The following is an 18,769-nucleotide window of genomic DNA, read 5'->3' on the forward strand; positions in this document are numbered from 1 at the left end:
CCTAGGCTTAGAAAGCATAGTGGACTTTTTTGTGTGTTCAGGACCGTGGCTTTCCTTTTCATTTCAAAGAGGTTATTTCAGGTGCTGCCTCCCGAGGGACTCTAAGATTTGACTCTAGAGATCACGAGGTGTCAAGTCATCAATATTATTTTCCATATTACCCCAGTTCTCTGGGAGTGCTGTCCTAATCACATAAATGATCCAGCCAAATCCTAATAGATTCTAGCAGAGCTGTAGTACTCTGAGATATGCTAGAATATTTTGGGAAAGTAGGACAAGTTTTACTAGTCCGAGGAAGGCACTATTATTAAATTTAACCTTAGCAAAATGAAAGCAATGATCATATCGACCACTTTACTTCACTATCACACTCATCCTCAATCTGTTAGTTTTACTGTCACTCTCCTCGAATAATAAGGTTCTTGGAGGAAAAAAAAGACTAAATTTATGCATGTGTTTAAACAGCACTTCGTACATTGTGCCATGGACAAATAGAAGCAAGAATACCAACACTTATAACTTTTTAAAATTCACTATTTAAAACACATTAATCCTCTAAGATGTATTGAATTTAAGTCAGTATTTTTTTGGGGACAGAATGAGGAATTCAAGTCTCATTCAATTTTGGTCCAAGGTGTTATGTTTTCCTCAGCTTGTCAAGACAAAGAGATATGGGTCACAGCTGAATGGAACTGCTTTTTGTCAAGGAAAATCTGAAGTCAAATGTCATTGTCATTCTATATAAATATTCAGCATGTGTGCAGTTCCTCTGAGGCAAGTTTTGTCTCTTTCAGGGCACTGGCTTGAGTTAAATTTCTCAACAGAAAAACAGGAATTAAAAGAAAAAAAAAAGGAAATTATATAAATGGCTCCAAAAATGCATATTCCCTCACTTTTCTCAGCTGAAGACTTAATAGTGTTCACTTAACAATTATTCATTGAGGACAGGTTAAATTCACAATATTTTTGCTGTCACAAGACAAGCTTTGTCTGAAATTCTGATGATGTCATTTTAGAATAGGAACTTTCACTGTGTTTTCAGAAAAAAAATCAGATATAAAGGAACAACAGAACCCAATACCAGCATCAGTCCAATGATAAAAATCCACATGGTTCCCATAGAAACTTGCAGGGTGTATTCTGCAAGTGTATGGATGCACACTACTGCATTTAGTGATCCTCATGCCCTACTATTTTGGACAGTAATCTTCTGGACCTCTGTCCTAACTGCTGGATACCCCAACTTCCAGGACAAATTCCTGCTAACCGTACACGTGGAGATGCTTCATGCTTGGTGAGAAAGTCCAACACTGTAGAAGTCTGTATTTTCTTCTTTTAGTTTCTTTTGTAATGGCTGGGTTGTACCTAACAATGACATAACAGATGGTCTAAGTTTGATGCTTAAGCTAAGTTGGTGAGAAAGGCGGAACATCGGCCATTTGCAATGTCATCTGTGTTAAATGAGTTCTACTTCCATGCTAAGGGAGCTAAAGAAGAGGGAAGAGAAAATGAAACCAAGTCAATGAGAAGAGAACGTAAGAGCATTTCTCTCTCCATTTTCTTTGTAGTTTTCTATATTCACTTGTCATCACAAAGTCTTCAGCTTTGGCATATAAATTAATCTCATTGTTGTTAAATGCTTAAACAGGCTAGAGATTGGTAATTATTCATCCCCCCCACACCCAGCCGCATCCTTAAGCATTCAGTGTCCTGTTTTTACCCATCAGGGAAACAGCCATTTTTCTGTTTTCTCTTACAGACTGCATTTGCAGTTTGTGTTTCCATCATAAGATGGCATCGCCAGTTCCTACATTTGTTCCTCTGTCCTGGCATGGACTGGAGCCAACGCTGTAGCTGCACTTCCAGTGGGAAAGTCGGTGGTGTATGTCAGGACTCACCCCACCAAAGCCGTGTGTAGCTGCCAGGATCACTAGTGGAGGAAGCGCAGTGTAACTGGGGAAAGAGACAAATTTTGTAAACCTTCTCCAAGCAAGTGTCAAGAATAAAAATATGTCCTTTAGCGATAAATGTAAAGGTCAAAAGAAAAATCTCTGTTCCCAGAGAGGCTGATCCTCTGGAAACGATACCAAGGGTGATTTTAGTTTAAAGGATTTAAGAATATGCAAAAAAAACAGTGAGAATTTGACATTTTAAAAAGGGCACTGGCAAGGTATTTTTCACGTTACTCAAAATGATGGACCTGATCCTCAGTTGGAGCTGAGAAATGGTCAGGGCAGCTAAGAACCGGGTGTTGATTTTGGTGGTAGCCTGTTCTGAGTTTATCTCCAAAACCAAATTAGAACAACCATCACACTGTCACGTCTTAAATGGGCAGTTCTGAGACACAGACCACTGTGACAATCCAAACCCTTGTGACAGATGTCCCAGCCATGGCACCTGCTCGCTCCACCAGCTGCAAGGAGGTGGCTGGGCATAAGGACCTACAACACCAAGGAACTCCTAAGCTCATCCCTTGCTCTGAAGTGCAAATTATTTACAGGAAAAGTTAAGTACCATCTTACCATCCCTCGTGTTTATTAAAAGAACACTGTGCTTTCAGATCAATCGATGGCCTTGGAATAAAGGAACAGGAATTACGTGTCCTCACTATAGTGCAGATTTCTGGAATCTTACTGCTTGAATGTGTCTGTACCCTGCACTGTCTGCCCTGGTTTGTCAGGAGTGTTCAAATCTGCCTCATCGTGCATCATTTGCAAGCACTGGTTTCAATGTCTGTAAAATATTGGGAGTCTCAGCTAAAAGATTGTTATTATTTTCATCTTACTTCTTTTGTATTTTTCATGTCTGTAGCTTAACTCTGAATTTCTTTAGTTATGTTGGGCTCTTTGTAGTATCACCTTCTGTTTTTCAGCAAGGATATTTACTCTAGTATGCTTTGTGGAAATAGCAGAGGGCAGCTTATTGATCCCAGTGGGAACATTCACATGATAAAGGTCATTCATTTGCTTACTTGTTTGGCTGAATCGATGTTTCTCAGCATTACATTCATCCTGAACATTTGCATAAAGTTGAGCACACACTCCTGGTTTCATCAATGACCAACAAGCTGGTTAAAGTCTTTTCTCTGTTCTTTTAGCCCCTTCACCGGACTCCAGATTCACCTGGGAATGTTCCTGAGAGACATTGTGATGTACAATTCTTGAAGCTTTAGCATAAGGTATATACCAGTATCTACTTTCCTGGCAGTTTACACAATTAACATTTATTTCTGAGCATCAAAAGTGAAGCTAGTTAAGAAAAAATATATTTATTCTGCTACACTCTACCCCATGCTCTCTTTAATTAAGAAATGCTTTTTTCATTTTGCCTAGGCTGATTAACCAGTGATGGGGATGTGAAAACAGTACAGAAATACACACGTAGATGTAATTGTTTTCCCATATTCCCCTCATAAAACCCAGCCTCTGCTCTCCACCACTCCAAAACCACTTCTCGCCTTCTCCACGGAGGATCCTCCCCCTCCTTTATACAAATGCCAATTAGCTGCTGTACACCAAGAAAGAAGGGTGAAGAAGGGAATGGAAACAACCTAAAATGGTTATGAGAGAGTAAACCATTTGCCACTCATGAAAAAATGACAGTTTAATCTAAAGCAAAGTGTTATTGCTTAGATAAAAAATCAAATGCGTACAAGTGTGTGGTATTTGCGAAGTGTAATCAACATGTCGATTTATTTCTTACCAATCAATGATTTTATTGTTGATTTTGACAATCAACTACACGTGTATCTTGGGAGATCGATAAAAAGTTTCAGCATATTTCACAATGGTACTTTAAGTGGTCAGATAATATTTTTTTTTAGTCTACCTTTATTCCAGATAACACAGTACTACCTAATAACACTTTCCTTTGACAAGTCTGCAGGATGCCAAGATCCCAAGCTCTGGGATGCAATTTTAGTGTTTTATCTAAGCATTTTAGGTAATTTGTTAAAATACCTGAGTGTAGTACATTGAGTTTCAGAGCATGTCTTTCTCGCCACGTTTCCTTCTGTTACATCAATCTCTGATGAGTGTAGTACAGATTCCTCATTCAGGATGTCACCATCTATAAGTCAAATCCTACAGATGATAGGTACATAGTAAAAAAATGAATCTGTCATTATTTTTGCCAAATATGGATGGATCCATCTAGGAACATATCAGTTAAAAGCACTTTTTCTCCTTAATGATATTTTTATGTTCATTAGACTTTATTGCAGGTTTTGAAATACAACTACAAGCTTATTCTAGCTTTTCTGAGTCCGTTTTATTTTTGAAGAAACAGAAAAATTTTCTGCCCCAAGATTTTTTCATCTGTGATAGCAGAATAGACCAGCTGTGTATGATAATTCTTTTTTTTTGAGTTTTCTGAAGAAATGTTGTCACCTTGGGAAAATCCTTTAATTATTCTGTCTGAACTACTTTATCCACAGAATGGGATATTTCATACTATAGAGACGTGCTTGGAAGATGCAGCGCTTAAACATTTTTATGGCGGCAGCATGAGAATCAAAAGGTAGGCAGATCGTTCTTTTTTCACCTTTTATTTTATCGGCCTGACAGGAGAGTTCAGGAATAAAATTGATCGGCAAATCTTCAGCAGCATTTGTTGAAATCTTTATTGGTTATAAAATGTTTCACATAAAACATTTTGACTACTGTGTCGAGCGTGGAAACACACCTCGATTCCTAGCAGGCTGCTGAGATCCTGTTGTACACAAACCGTATGCACTGGGACTCAGCTGCCAAATTCCCTGCTACAGATCTGACACCTGAAGCCTGAAAGTGTCAGAAGAACTTTCCAGGGTCTGCAACTCCAGGGCGTACAAGCCAGTTGGAGGCAGAGGAGTCCAGTATTTCCACGATACCAAATTTATGAGCAATCAACAAAATCCAGAGTTAAAAAGATGTGGGGTCCAATTCCAACCAAGTCCTGGGTGGAAAGCTCCTCCAATAGGCAAGAAACAGTCTGAGAATTGGTCGCCTTAGAGCCAGAGAGGCTGCAGGCTCCAGCCATCATTCTGCTCCCATGGGTGACAAAAAAAGGACATCTTCAGTTGGAAACATTGTATTTCAGCACTTTTTAAAATGCATTCACCTTCCAAGCCCCTATTTCTGTGTTGTAAGTAATACGGAATATTCTTTTCAGTCTTACGTATTAAATGAAACAGGAATCCTAAATCTCTATGTTTCTCTATTCTTTTTCAAGAATGCAGATTTTTAGTAAAACTTTAATCCAACCAGGGTACCAAATCCTTAAGTAATGTCTAATTTTTTTAAGGTTCTTTTAAATGTTTATTATTTTTAACTATGGATATCTTGTAATTTTTCATCTTTGTTATTCAAGCTGGATTTCTGTTTATGAGTTCATAAAGGTACAACTGTCTCGTTTGCTCGTGTGATCATCTTCAGCGAGTGGTCCAGCACTGCTTTCTGACAACGCATCAGAGGATTGTCGTGGCTTTATCCAACAAGCAGCCCTGCCACTCAAATGTGTATTAGCATTGTCTTACTTGTGTTTTTATGACTGTTTTCCTCATAGTGCCAAAGTTAGATTGACCTACTCCTCTAAAGTCCATCTCAGAGACAGAGGATGAGTAGGGCAAAACCTCGTAGGACCATTAGTTGCTACTCTAGCACTGATGTTCGGTCTTCATCTGCAGAAATTGACTGGTACTACAGCCAAGCTCCTCTAATAGTGTTTAAATGCATTGTCGCTTGGCTGAGGTCAGAGAAAATGGCTTTCGGAGTCAAGCTGTTCGTTTTGTGTTTGTCCATGTATAATCACTTGTGCTGTTATAGCCTGTCCTTGCCCTGCTTTCAGTCGGGGTCGAAGAAAACATATGCAGAACAGTTTTCAGTGTGAACCGTGTTCTTAACTTGTACTGAACTACAAGGGATTTGTTTCAAACGAGGAAGAAGACTCAGAAACATGGCACTTCATGTGGGACATCAAAGATATTTTCCAGTTCGTGTATAGTTTAAGATATTTAATCCTAAATCTAACTACTGCTGTTTCTTTTACAAAAGTGTTGTAATTTTGATCACGTTCATTCCTCCAACACGCAGTGTGTAACCTTTGAGTGCTAGCACAGTCTGGTTACAAACACTGAGTGTACCACTTCGTATCGCTGTCGTTGTGAGCTGACGTATCTTGTGCAGAAACTGGGCTCGTGTCGGTCGGAGAGTTCAACCGTGAGAACACTGTGAACATTGTAGTGTGGTGATCTTAAGCATCAAATATTGATAAATAGATGTAACCCAACTTTTCCTGAATTATTCAGAATTAACAAGCAAAAAGAAAGAACTAGGAAAATAAGGTATCTCTTCAGAGAGTCCTTCACTTTCTGTTAAGACCTGGGAAATGCAAAGAGGCACTGGAGCACTCACTACCACAGGTCCTATCCTTCTTACTCACAGAATTATTAAGCAGGATTCCCGCCCATCTTTCCGTAGCTGTATGACATTAACTTTATTATTTCCATAATTTAACTGTATAAAGGCCTTGACCATAGATGAGTCAAGTACTGTATCACAGAAGAACTATCCTGTAGAGTAGGTGAAAGACCCCACAAATTTAATCAATTAACTTATGGAGTAAACAGACAAATAATTCTAATTTGAAGCTTGCACTTTGCTTACTACTCCCACCTTACACTCAGAACCTCTAGATAGGCCTTTTATTTCTGCTTTCCTGGATTAAACAACATCTCTCAGGTTCTAAGCCAGCTCTGGAAAGTCTCTATTCACCAGAAAGTCTCAAACCATATGTCGTACCAGCCAAAACTCAAGGGGAAAGAGAATCCTGATCACACTTTCCCTGACAAAAGTAAGCCCATCCTACCCTGTTCCAGGTAGGGGAACGTACTTGGACGCTCAGCAGGGCCCAGCTCATAGCAGTACTGGTTTCCTCAGCACCAGCTGACTCCTCCTCACAGCTCGGAATTGGGATTACCCAACAGCTTCCATGTCAGAACAACTACACCAGCAGTCTAACTCCAGCAAAAGGAACGCGCTTGAGCTTTTTGATGGTCACATATTGGACTGACCCTATTACATGCAAGTGTAAAACCAGAAAAGAATGTAAGAGTCAGATGTTTGCCTAAACTTTACATACCTCTCCAGGAGGCACCTGGCAATAGCCAACAGATAACCCGTTGGTCCACCGAATCAGTAACTATTCATTTGGGTTTTGTCCTGTTTGTGCTAACAGGAAATAATGAAACCATTTTTTTCTGTTTAACTGGCAATTTCCAAAGACAACATCAGATTTCTTTCATGTATTTATTTGCTTTTCAATTGTTTACCTAAGAAATTGTTGCCTTAACTGGTTAAATATAGACAAGCGTTATTAATTACGATTTGGAAGCTCAGTTTTTAGTAGAAGTTTTTTAAACCCCCTAGATCATGGCACCCTAGAACTATGGCAGCTGTATTCCCTATAGATTAATACCCTGTGGTAAATGAAGTTTGATCTCTGAGAGGCTGTGAGCAGCCACTACCGGGGGTCTTAATGAAGCTTCTCTCCTACGTGGATTGCCTGGTGTTTAATGAGAGGTCACTTTGCAGTTAATGCTTTCACGACATTTTTAGGATCCTAATTACATTTGTGCCATCTAATCTTCTTTTAAATTTGGTTGAAATCAGCCAGGTGTTTCCAAAGTCGTTGGAGGAAGGCCCCTCACAGCTTAATTACATCAAGCTTTGTTTCCAAGCGGGGAAAAAAAAAAAGACTAAAAACCTTGTCTGTGGGTGTATGTTGGTGTCTGGAGGTGCATCATGTTGCCTCGAGAGCCTGCCAGTGGTGTATTTATGACCAAAAAGGAGTAGCTCACGGTGACACATCAGACTGCAAGTCCACCAGGTCACAGCAGAGTCATTTTGAAGCCTGGGTCCAGCTCAACCTGGTTGAGCAGTATCGCCCTGTGTGTAGCTATGCAGGGGTTAAAAGCACAATGGTTTTCACCTCGTGGGTGAGCAGGTGTTGCCAGCCTCTCCTGGGGCAGGTGATGCCTCAGCAGCAGAGGTGGGCACATGTGTAACTTGTTACCTAATCAACTGTGATCACTAAGCAGCAGGTTTTACGCAGAGCTTCTCAGGTGTTCACTGAAATCAACTTTTCAGTTGGGAGCAGGAAAGAGGAACATTGCTGAGGTCTTCCCCCCCTCTTCTTTTCTTGAGCTGTGGATGAAGAAAGCCTACATAAACCAGTCCTGGAGCCTGAAACTGTGAGTTGTTTCTTTATTACCTTCTTTTGCCCACCTACTACGACTGAGCAGCAATCCAATTTAGATCATGCAGGCTAGGGATAATTCAGAGTGATTTTGTACTGAGAGCTGCCTGTTACCTCCCATGTCGTCCTGGCAATTGCTCAGGAAAAGTATAGTTTCAATCAGAAAACTGCTTCATAAAATGTTCCCTAACTGGATTATTATCCAATCAGATGTTACAAATTGTAGGACATTCCTCAATAAACACATCGTGATTACCCTTAATATAGGAGGTACCTGATGGTTGCACTGTATATGAAATGATTAGATGCTGGCTAAAAATGCCCGTGTTTTTCCCCTGAAAAAAGACTTGTGTGATGAGTCTGATGGGAGTCTGAATGCTCTTGTTATGGGCTTGGATTGTAGTAATACCTAAAAGCTCCAATAAAGTTTACTGTTCCACTAATCAGTGACTAGCTCTAAAATAAAGGAATATTCCCTGCCTGAGGAAATTGCAGTCTGCGATAACAGAAGGAGCGGACTTGAATAAAAGAGAAAGAGGGCTGAGGGCAAGAATTTGTTGTCAGGTACGCAAGGTGCAAATACAGCCTTCATTTACTAATTATTAGCCCTTTTTAGAAAAACAGACAAAACTATGCTGCAACAAGATGCTGGATTTTTATATATGTATATATCTGTTAATAACTTAAATTATATAGATTTATTTAAGTGTTAAGACCATATTTTTCATCTCACTGTTGCTATCTACATCATAATACATCTATAATTTTAAAATAAATGAAATCCTCAGTGAGTAGTGGTGATGACCTGGTTGTTCAAGGTCGTCTGAGCAGAAGCTGTTTCTAAATCAACAGCAAAAGTCTGGGATTCAAGGGGAAGGTACAGCTTATGTTGAAGAGAAATCTGGCTAAGGAGGAACCTGGTTGAAAGATGTTATGTAGTTTGGTTGTGGCTTTCCTTGGCAATTGTTTCTGGCACCTTGTCCGACCCTTCCCCCAAGTCTGCTGTGATCCTAAGAAAGTCTAGTACAGGCAACAGTAGGAATAGTTTTTAAATAATTAATGTTTGTGCTTAGAACTATCCACTTTTAAATACAGTTCAGAAGAGAGTATGAAGAAGGAGGAATATGTGATGCTCTCTGATTTTCGAAAGATCAAGGAAATAGCCTCTTATGTGTCGTAAATGGTTTTCTTTGCGCAATGCTTTTAACGTGACGGATACGGGATTTATCCTGTCCTATTTTTGGAATTGTTTAAAGGTCAGTTTGTACATCTCAGACGAGTGGTGAAGAAATTAGGCTGAAACACTGTGTGGCTATATATCGGTCAGCAAACCCCACTTGGGGTTGTGAATGTTGGTTTGATTTATAAGTGACGCTGTATCCTGGGTTCTGTCTGGACGCTGCTCTCCGCTGGATTGTACGGTACCAGCTTGAAACACAGAGTCTGCTTTCCTGTCCTTGACTAGCGAGTCAGCTGCAGCCTCTGGGGAATAGTCAGGATTTTAGGTGGGCTGCAGTAAAATGAAAATACTGACTGGCTTGTGCTGGGAGTGGGAGAAAAGGTCGCTAAGTGAGGCTGAAACTTTACAGAAGGGGAACTTCAATACTAGATGTTTAAAAAAAAGAGGTGGCTTGCACAGGAAAATGAGGGAGGACCTAAAGGAATGAAAGGTCTGGCTGAAAGAGATAAAGATGCTGAAAGGTGGTTACGTTTGGCTGCTTATTTTCATAGCTCTGATTATATCACGTGTGGTGTCCGTGTGTGAAGCATGATTTATTTTAGGAGTCCCATTGAGGATGTTCTCCAGGTCTTACTTTAATTGCTGCATCACTTTTAATCAGTGAGAAGCTAAACCCCAAAATGCAAAGTTTGGAGGAGTGTGCAGTAGCTCCTGAAAAGGCTCTGGAAGAGTAGCAGTGTTAGGGGCTGCCAGACTGTAGTCCTGGTTTTCAGGAAAGAGCAAAAGTGAGACTATCTGAATGCAAAAAAGCATGATTAGAATTGCAGAGCTCGTGAGATGCCATTGGAATCTGGTGACTTGTAGTTTAAGGGCATGAGATATCTGGAGAATTGAGATTCTTGCTGAAGTCTGGTAATCATCCTGGTGGAGTGCCTGCCAGGGCTGTCGAAATAATGCTTCTGAGTTTCACCTGTGCAATGCTGTCTTCTAATTTTGCTCTCTATAGAGCAAAAGTTTTTGTTCCCCCCCCCTCAAAAAGAAAATATTCTGTCTGTGTGGGTGCACAGAATGCATTTTCCTGCACTTCTGCTAAGAGGCAGGTGTGTTAAAAGCAGCTTTCTGTGGCGTGTTTGATGTACATGTTACTGAATGGGTTGTAAAACGTCTCGCGAAGCCCACGATTGCAGGCCCTGAGAGATGCTCGGTGTTTTCCAACCCGAGCAGCCTTTTCCACTTGGTAGAAAAGGGACAGGGACAGCAGCTCTCGTGCAAACCGACTCCAGGAACCACAAAAGGGGTGTGTAAGGGCTCACACGTGTTACTGAGGCATTGATTTTTCTGTGCTGTGTTTTTTTTTAACAGCTATTATTGATTAGCTCCTGCTTACACTTCATTTAATAACTGATGTTATTAAAACTTATAGCCTTATGCTTTTTTTCCTACTGTTTTTTGTCAGCTGTAAGTAACAAGATAAAAGATTAAAAGCCAAAGCATGAGGCTAACTTTCTGGAATTTCTGAGCTCTCTGTCTTCCTCTGGCTCTTGCAAATAATTTGCAATGAATTCCTCAAAAGTTTATTTCAAGTTTATTTTTTTAATTATTGTATTAAGTATCTTTATTTCTGGTTTGCTAAGTTATCCAAACATATACCTGAAAGTAAAAACTGTCTATTTAACGTTCCTTTTAGAGAGGTTTGTCATAGACCACGTTTGTTTGAACCTAATTGCCTGTTACAATATAGGCAGTTTCCATGTTTTATAAACAGCACATAACATAAAAAGTTGACATTGTTTCAGTGAAAGGCACACTGAGGGGAAGAGTTGAAGCTTTTCCTTTGTTTCCCTGCCTCTGGCTTTCTCCAAGTCTCTGAGGGTGATGAGAGCCATCTGAGAAGTTCCCCTCAGCCAAGCCAAGGCTGGGCTCACAAGCCCAATTCCATTATTTCAGCTGGATTTTATTAGTGCAAGCAGCTTACACAGCTGCATAGAAGGAATGTTTAACCAGGAACAAGACAAACTTCCATAAGCTGCTTAATTCTGACTTGGGACTGTTCCTTCAAATCAATTGATATTGAAATAATTACTTCTCAGGATCTGTAGAGGAAAAGGATGTAAAAAGAAAATTAAAATCTAATTAAATGGAGGTAGAAAGCAATGTCTGAGTAGACAAATCTTAAGCCTTAGCAAAGTTTCAAAGGTTACATTATCCTTTTTGTCCCTGGAAATCTTTCTTTTTACTTTTCTCCCCTTCTCTTGGACTTTTATTGTTAGGTTTTAAGTAACAGAAAGGTTGTTTTTAAAAAGTATTTTTATATATCAATATATAACTCATATATATATACACACATATTTTACATATATTTTTTCTTTTTTTATATGTGTTAAAAAAATGTGATCCAACACAATTAACTGAGCTGCCCTTGCAGGAGAAGAACATTATTGCTGATATCCCAAGAGCAAGGGCCTTTATTTGTAGTATTTGCAGCCAAATTTCAGCTTAAGCAACTGTTCTGCTTCCTCTAATTCCCTCTTTATAAACTGTGTAATAGTTCTCCTCTTCACTACTAAACTGCAGGGCAGCGTTATAAATTCACTGTGGTGGATGAACTACTTCGTGGATAGTATGGGCTAAGCCCTCTTCTCCATTTCGTTACTTTTATACCAGTTTAACTACTCACCTTGATGGAATTATAGTGTTGGAGAGCAGAACTCCTGATACATCGGGGCGGGAGAGAAGAAAAAAGGCCCCGTTGAAAGTACATGTTTGAAATACAGAGATAAAAGTGCTTTTTGCTTTGTCTTGGGGATGAGAGTCGTGTTTAAAGTAGGGCTGGTGTTCATTTTAAAGGAAATTACACTGAAAGTGTGGAAACTTTTTTTTTTTTCAGTTGAAGTCTAGATGGGAAGCACAGATACTGGAGCAGGAAAGGAGCCTCTAAGTTGCCTGGGGCAGGTAGAACACGGCATAGGGAGAGGAGGGCTTTATGCTGGGGGCAGATTGTTTGGAAGCAGTTTTCGGAAATGAAACAGTTAATCACTAAAACAACAAAAATGAGCAGTGCCCATATACAAATACCTAAGGAAGAATAAAAATGGGGAAAGCATGGACAAGGCTTAACCCACACGTGTGCGTTCTCTCTAAGCATCCTGCTTTTTTTCACTTCAGGAAATTTCCCAGTTCTGTTGTGGTTTGTCTGTCTGGTTACACCCAATGGATCTCACCCCTGAGCATTTGTCCCTCCTTTCCTTGAACTCACGTGAACGTTTTTACACTCACAACTTCCTTCAGCAAGGTATTTCAGGGTTGTGCTACCCTGTGCTTTCCTGGTTATTTTGAACATGGCTCCCTCTAGATTCATTTACTGGACTTCCTTGAAAAGACCGTCTATCCCTATCCGGCCTTTCCATGTCCCTCATGATTTTCCACACCTGTCATATCCCACCTGAATCCCTGCCACAGACTGAAATGTTTTGCCTACCTGTTGTCCCTCACATGGAAGCTACTCCACGCTTTTGATTATCCCTGTTGGCCTCTTCTGAATATTTTTGTTTTTTCTAATAATGGATGATTTTCAAGCCCAGGGGTTCAGCAATGCACACACTGTTCATATATGTGTGTGTATATATATATATAAAAAAGTTTAGTGGTATACTGACTTTTTCTGTTCTTCATTCTTTTCCCAATTCCAAATGTTTCCTTAGCTTTTTCAGTGCTATTGGGCACTGACTTGTTACTTTGTGGCACCAGCTGTTGTGCCCTCCAGTTCTTGCTCTCCTAACAGCCATTTAGTGTATGAAGCCAGGAGTCTTTCTCCTTCTGTGCATCACTTTGTGCTTCTCTCTGTTGGGTTTCACCTGCTGTTTTATAGGGTCCTTCAGGTTTCACAGTCCAATCTCATCCTTACTCCTGTGAACGTACCTTGTGTCACTGACACACTTCTTTGCTTTCCTACTTACGCCTTCTTCAACGTTATGAATTAATAAAATGAACAGCACAAACCCAATAGATTCCACTAATTACTTCCCTCCACTGCAAGTACTGACCAGTTATCCATACCCCACCTCCTCCACCTTCCATCTTTTAGCCGATTGCTTACTTCTGTTCTTGCTGATTTCTTCAATACTTCATATAATTTGAAAGACAAAGACTTCCCTCTACAGAGGCTGTGCTGGGATCCATGTCTGATACATAGATCTAATGGGGTTGTGGTTTTGTAGTTGCCCACTAAATCTACCTGGTGAAAATTGCTTTCAGTTCATCCTCTGACCTATCACATATGTAAGGTAAAGAATTTTTGTATTTGCATGCTAAGAATATTCCGACGTACTAATATATTCTGAAGTGTGTGTTCTGCACTCGCTTGGCTTTTTCTCAGTCCTCAGTTTCAAAGTTCACTCAGTGTCTTTGTTTAAAGAACTAGCAGCTTGGTGCCCTCACAGTTCAGGTGAAGTCCATCCCTCTTGTGCAGGCTTTTTTCCAGATGTGTACCTAGGTGTTTTTATAAATTGAAGAAAATAGCTTTTTAGAGTTTCGTGCTTCAGATAAATTTGTACTGGTTTCACACTCCGTCTGTATCAAATAGACGTGTCCTAGGAAAAGACACAATTTAATCACAAAAGGGTTGGCTTTTGCTTCAGTGTTAGGAAGAGACAAGTTGTCACAGTTGAAGACATTTGAAATTGGGGTTTGTGTTTAATGTTTTGCTGAGGAGGTCTCATACAGCAAAAACATCCTCAGTTCCATGTCGATTTGTTTGTGGAAATATGGGATTTTTTTTTTCCTCAAAAATAGGATTATAGCAGACCGACAAATATATCCAACTTCTGCTTCTGAATATTCCAAATATTAACGAATATATTGAGCTGATGATGAGGTTAGTGATGCATTGTAGAAATGTTAAAATTTCATACAGCACTGCTCCGTTGGTGTAGCTACAATGCAGAAGGCTGTATTATGGATAATTTAGATAATCTGCAGGGGAATTAAAGCAATGACTGTGAAGGAGAATGTGGCATGTCGTCCCCTCGGCCATGGAGCACTCCATTTACTGGAATAGCTCCTAACTGCTATTTATTGGGCAGCTAGTGGAAAATAAAATTGCTTCAGGCAATTGAGAATCTTATTCTGTATTATTAATGTTTGCAGCCCGGGTGAAGAATAAGGGTAAACTAACTTCATTCGTGCCACGGCGAGAAAACTTGAGGCAAAAGGAAAAGGAGGAAAAGATCGATACCTTCTCTTATCAGGATTTCTTTTGGAGGTGGGGGGTTGTTTGTGGTGAGTTGGGGTTTTGGTGGAGTTGAGTGTGCAGGGGGATGGTGTTGATGGTGGGTAAAAGTAGTGGCGAGGGCACCTGCTGCTGCTTCTGGAGGCACTGACTTCTGCTGTCTGATGGTCACCCCCAAGTGTCTTGTTGATCAAGGTGATAATCCCCAGTTTGCAGGAACTCAGACCTTTGTGAAAAATGAGCTTTTTGTAAGAGGAGCATTTCACAGCCTGGAAACTGGCTGAGTTCACCACATTGTGCTGGTATCCTCTGGAGGAACGAGAACATAGATTGTTTGTGCTACCAAGTGATGAGATTAACGGGGTAAATTTCCACTAAGGAAATCTGAAAGCTTTCAAATTCTCTGCCTTGTTTTTGGTTTTTGGGTTTGTTTTGGTTTGTGGGTTTGGGTTTTTTTGAGTAAAAAAGCTAAAATAAAGCTAGCTTTACGGTGTTGAAATGATGAAATGTTTTTAATTGGATCCAGTGGAACTTGTTGATCTGGGAATCCATGTGCCTGTTTATGCCTAAACCTTTCCCGGGCATATGTCCTATTGTTAAATATGATGGTGAGAGGAAAAACAACGCGGTGATGTATAAGAGATACTGCAGTCTAGGAGGGCTGTGGAAGGAGTCCAGCAGGAAACCTTTCCTTTCAAATTCCCCATGCACTAGCCCTGGAGGAGACTTTCATCTCTTTTATAAAGTAGATTTCCCAAAAACGGTGTCGTCTGTGAACTGGCTGCCCTTAGGATACAGAAAGGAATGCTTTGGAGACTCTCCAGTGTTTTCAGCAGGATGGGATGATGATCTTGCCTCGGGCAAGTTCTTCTTTTCCTTCCCACTCAAACTGGCTGTCAGTGCTTTTCTCAGTGTGCCACCTGCTCTCCTGCAGACTGATGTTACACATACGCAGTGCCTGCAGAAAATGCAAAAATCTTGGAAATATCCTCCCAGTCGAGCACGGCTTCCCCTCCTGATGCATCCTAGCTCTTAACTGGATTGAGTAAGAGTCTGTGTGACTTTCTCAAGAAATCAGTGTGGTTTGGAACATGTGGATGAGAGTGTGAGTGAACTAGTTAGTACTTCTGTCCAACACGTGGATAAACTCGAGTATCCTTGTTCAGTGCTTACGTTTGTTTCCCAGACAAATTTCACGCTGAAATCACTGGGCTGAGGTGGGTGGTGGTGGTGTCTGTTTTTGGGGTTTTTTTTGCTTCAAAAAAAGCACACGTCTCGCAGGGCAGACACGCTGCCCTAGACAGGCATCAAAGTTTTGCAGAATCAATATACATCTTTGGAGATCGTGTTGATCATTGTGTCTGGAATGAATCCGTAACTACCAACAGCAGTGATTGATTCTAAATTCTCTTTGATTGATTGTTATTTAAGATAAAGTGGATTGAGCAGGCATGTGCAAATGTTGAAATTCCTATTTGCAGATGAGAGTTGGAAATCATTTGGAATTGAGGTTAGTAGTAAATCAAAGCCAGAGATCTGTACGTGGGGATGGCTGGGAAGCAACAAGCAGCAAACTGCAGTTTCTGCCAGCACCCTGAGTGCTTTAAGTTTTGTCTGTGAGAATGTGGAAGGGGAGTATGAGGAGAAGTCTACATCCAAAAGCTATCAAGAAAAAATAATTAGGTGACAAATGAGATAATAACTACATGTCATGATAGCTTTTCCTTGGTTTCTGACTGGTTCAGTTTAGAAGCATCACGTGTCCATAGACAATAGATATCCGACAAATGACTGGCTATGAAGCAAACAATAACTGTCATCATTTTCTCCCTTCAAACCTTTGCCACAACAGGGGTGAGGCTGTACTGTCTAATTATTCCTTTCCACATCGTCTTCTGTTTGAGTAATTTCCTTTGGAGACTTGGCTATGGTACGTTGTGCTGTTCTACAATGCCTCATCTGTTGTGTAAATTTAAATGTGCTTATGTACATCGTTGGAGTGGGAAAGGCTCACCTGGCAATATCATTCCATTCATCCCTGATTTTCAGTACTTCCTTCTACTGTCGCACCTTTGATATTGGTTATTGGTTGTGGCTTTTTGTAATTTTTTTTTTTTTTTATTTTGACTTCTCATTCTGAGGTTCTGGTTATTCTGTTTGGAGAGGACTATTTCTCAGTTTATTGCAGGATGTTTTCATTCCTAAAGCCTGCACTGATTCCCACCCCCACCTTAACCTATGTAGCTTTACTTTTAGGGTGTACCGTTTGAGGTTTTTTTGAGGACAGAAATGTCTTTAGTAGAATTCTGCAGCATAATTCCACTTTCTAGCCAGTGTTGCCTTCTAAGGCTGATCTTGGCCTTTGGGAAGGCCTGAAAAAACAGATTTTCTTCCCTCCATCTCCTGAACACTGGCCCTTGGTGAGCTGTGTGACCAGTCAGAGAAAGGCCAGCTGAGAATTCTCAGAACTGTAACAAAAGGAGCAGACGTAGCTAATGGTGGTTCAATAAGAAATTAATCCACTGTCTGCTGCTAAGATTGACCTCATCCTTTTTCTTCAGGCAAAAATTGATCCCTCATGTTCTTGATGCCACTGTGACTTCAAGTATCCGAATGCTGGGAATGCTCAGTATTCAGTGTGAACAAACGCAGTGGTTGTACGTACGTTGGCTGTTCCATGCCTCTCGTTTGCCAGGAGAGCAGGGAGGGGCGTTGCTGCTCCTTGGCAAAGGGAGAAGCTGTTTCAAAGGTTAATGCTGAATTTTCTGTTGTGAACAGGTCTCCAGGTCTCTTGAGGTAGGTTGTGTGGAGTGTAACGTAGCTGAAATCATGATTTAAAGACAAGCTGCAGAGGCAAGAATCCTATTCAGCTTATATTGGTGGAGGAAAGTTGGCTGATCCTTTCTTTTTAGGCACAAATCTCTCGGGGGCCTTTCAGACAAGAGAGGCTTCTGCCTCTCCCCAGAAGCAGCCTTGGGAACCCGCAGTGCTGTGGAGAATGGGAAATAAGCAACTTGGTTATTGGCTTTCCTTAGCTTTCATTTTATAGGTTAACTCCATGAAGAATTGTTGGGTTTGGGTTTTATTGTTTCTTTTTCTAAATTGGAAGTTGAGGTTTTCCTTTAAGCTTCTAAATCCCAAATTCAGTGTTAGATGGGCATATCTTTGATGGTCAAAGACCAGCTTTACTTACCTTGGGTATTTATTAACCATTCTCGTTTTTCACAGAATCACAGGATAGTTGAGGTTGGAACAAACCTCTTGAGACTGTAGTCCAGCCTCCCCCACTCCAGCAGAATCAGATGGAGCAGGTTGTCCAGGACAGTGTGCGGTCAGGTTACGAATATCTCCAAGGATGGAGACTTTACAACCTCTCCGGACAATCTGTCTCAATGTTTTACCATCTTTGCAGTAAAAAAAAAATAAAATAGTTATTCTTTTGTGTTCACATGGAGTTTCCTGTGCTTCAGTTTGTGCCCATTGCCTCCTGTCCTCTCACATGGCACCACTGAGACAAGTCTGGCTCCCTTTTTTAAAGCCCTCCCATCGGGCGTTTACACACATTGGTGAGATATGTGTCTGAAGAGTCCCAGCTCTCTCGGCATTCCCTTGTACCAGGTGCTCCAGTCCCTTTGCCATCTTAGCAGTGTTTTGCTGGACTCACCCAGGAAGTCCATGTCTTGTGTTGGGGCACTCTGAAACAGAGACAGCACTCCAGAGGCGGCCCCACCAATGCCAAGCAGAGAGGGGATCACCTTCCTCCACCTGCTGGCAATGCTTTTCCTAATGCAGCTCAGGATACTATTTTCACTCTTTGGCATCTGAACAAATCTAATTTCTAATCTTATAAACGGGGGATGCTTGAATGTTAAACACAAAAAGATTTTCAACACTACCTTATGGATTAAGAGAAGAGTATTTGAGCTGCTGTGTAATCACTGAGTCAGTAATGCTTAACAAGACATGACTTCTGTAATGTTTTATGTCCTGTCCTGTGCTGAAAACATTGGGTAAAAGAAAAATTGGGACAAAACAGGCTAAAATGACATTTTTTGCCTGCTTGCTCCCTCCTCTCCCCCTTTTTTCTTTTAAGCTGAAATGAAAAAATTAACTTGTAGAAGGAAGGA

The sequence above is a fragment of the Tauraco erythrolophus genome, chromosome 6 (genome assembly GCF_009769465.1).
Source record: "Tauraco erythrolophus isolate bTauEry1 chromosome 6, bTauEry1.pri, whole genome shotgun sequence".
In the NCBI taxonomy this organism is placed as follows: Eukaryota; Metazoa; Chordata; class Aves; order Musophagiformes; family Musophagidae; genus Tauraco; species Tauraco erythrolophus.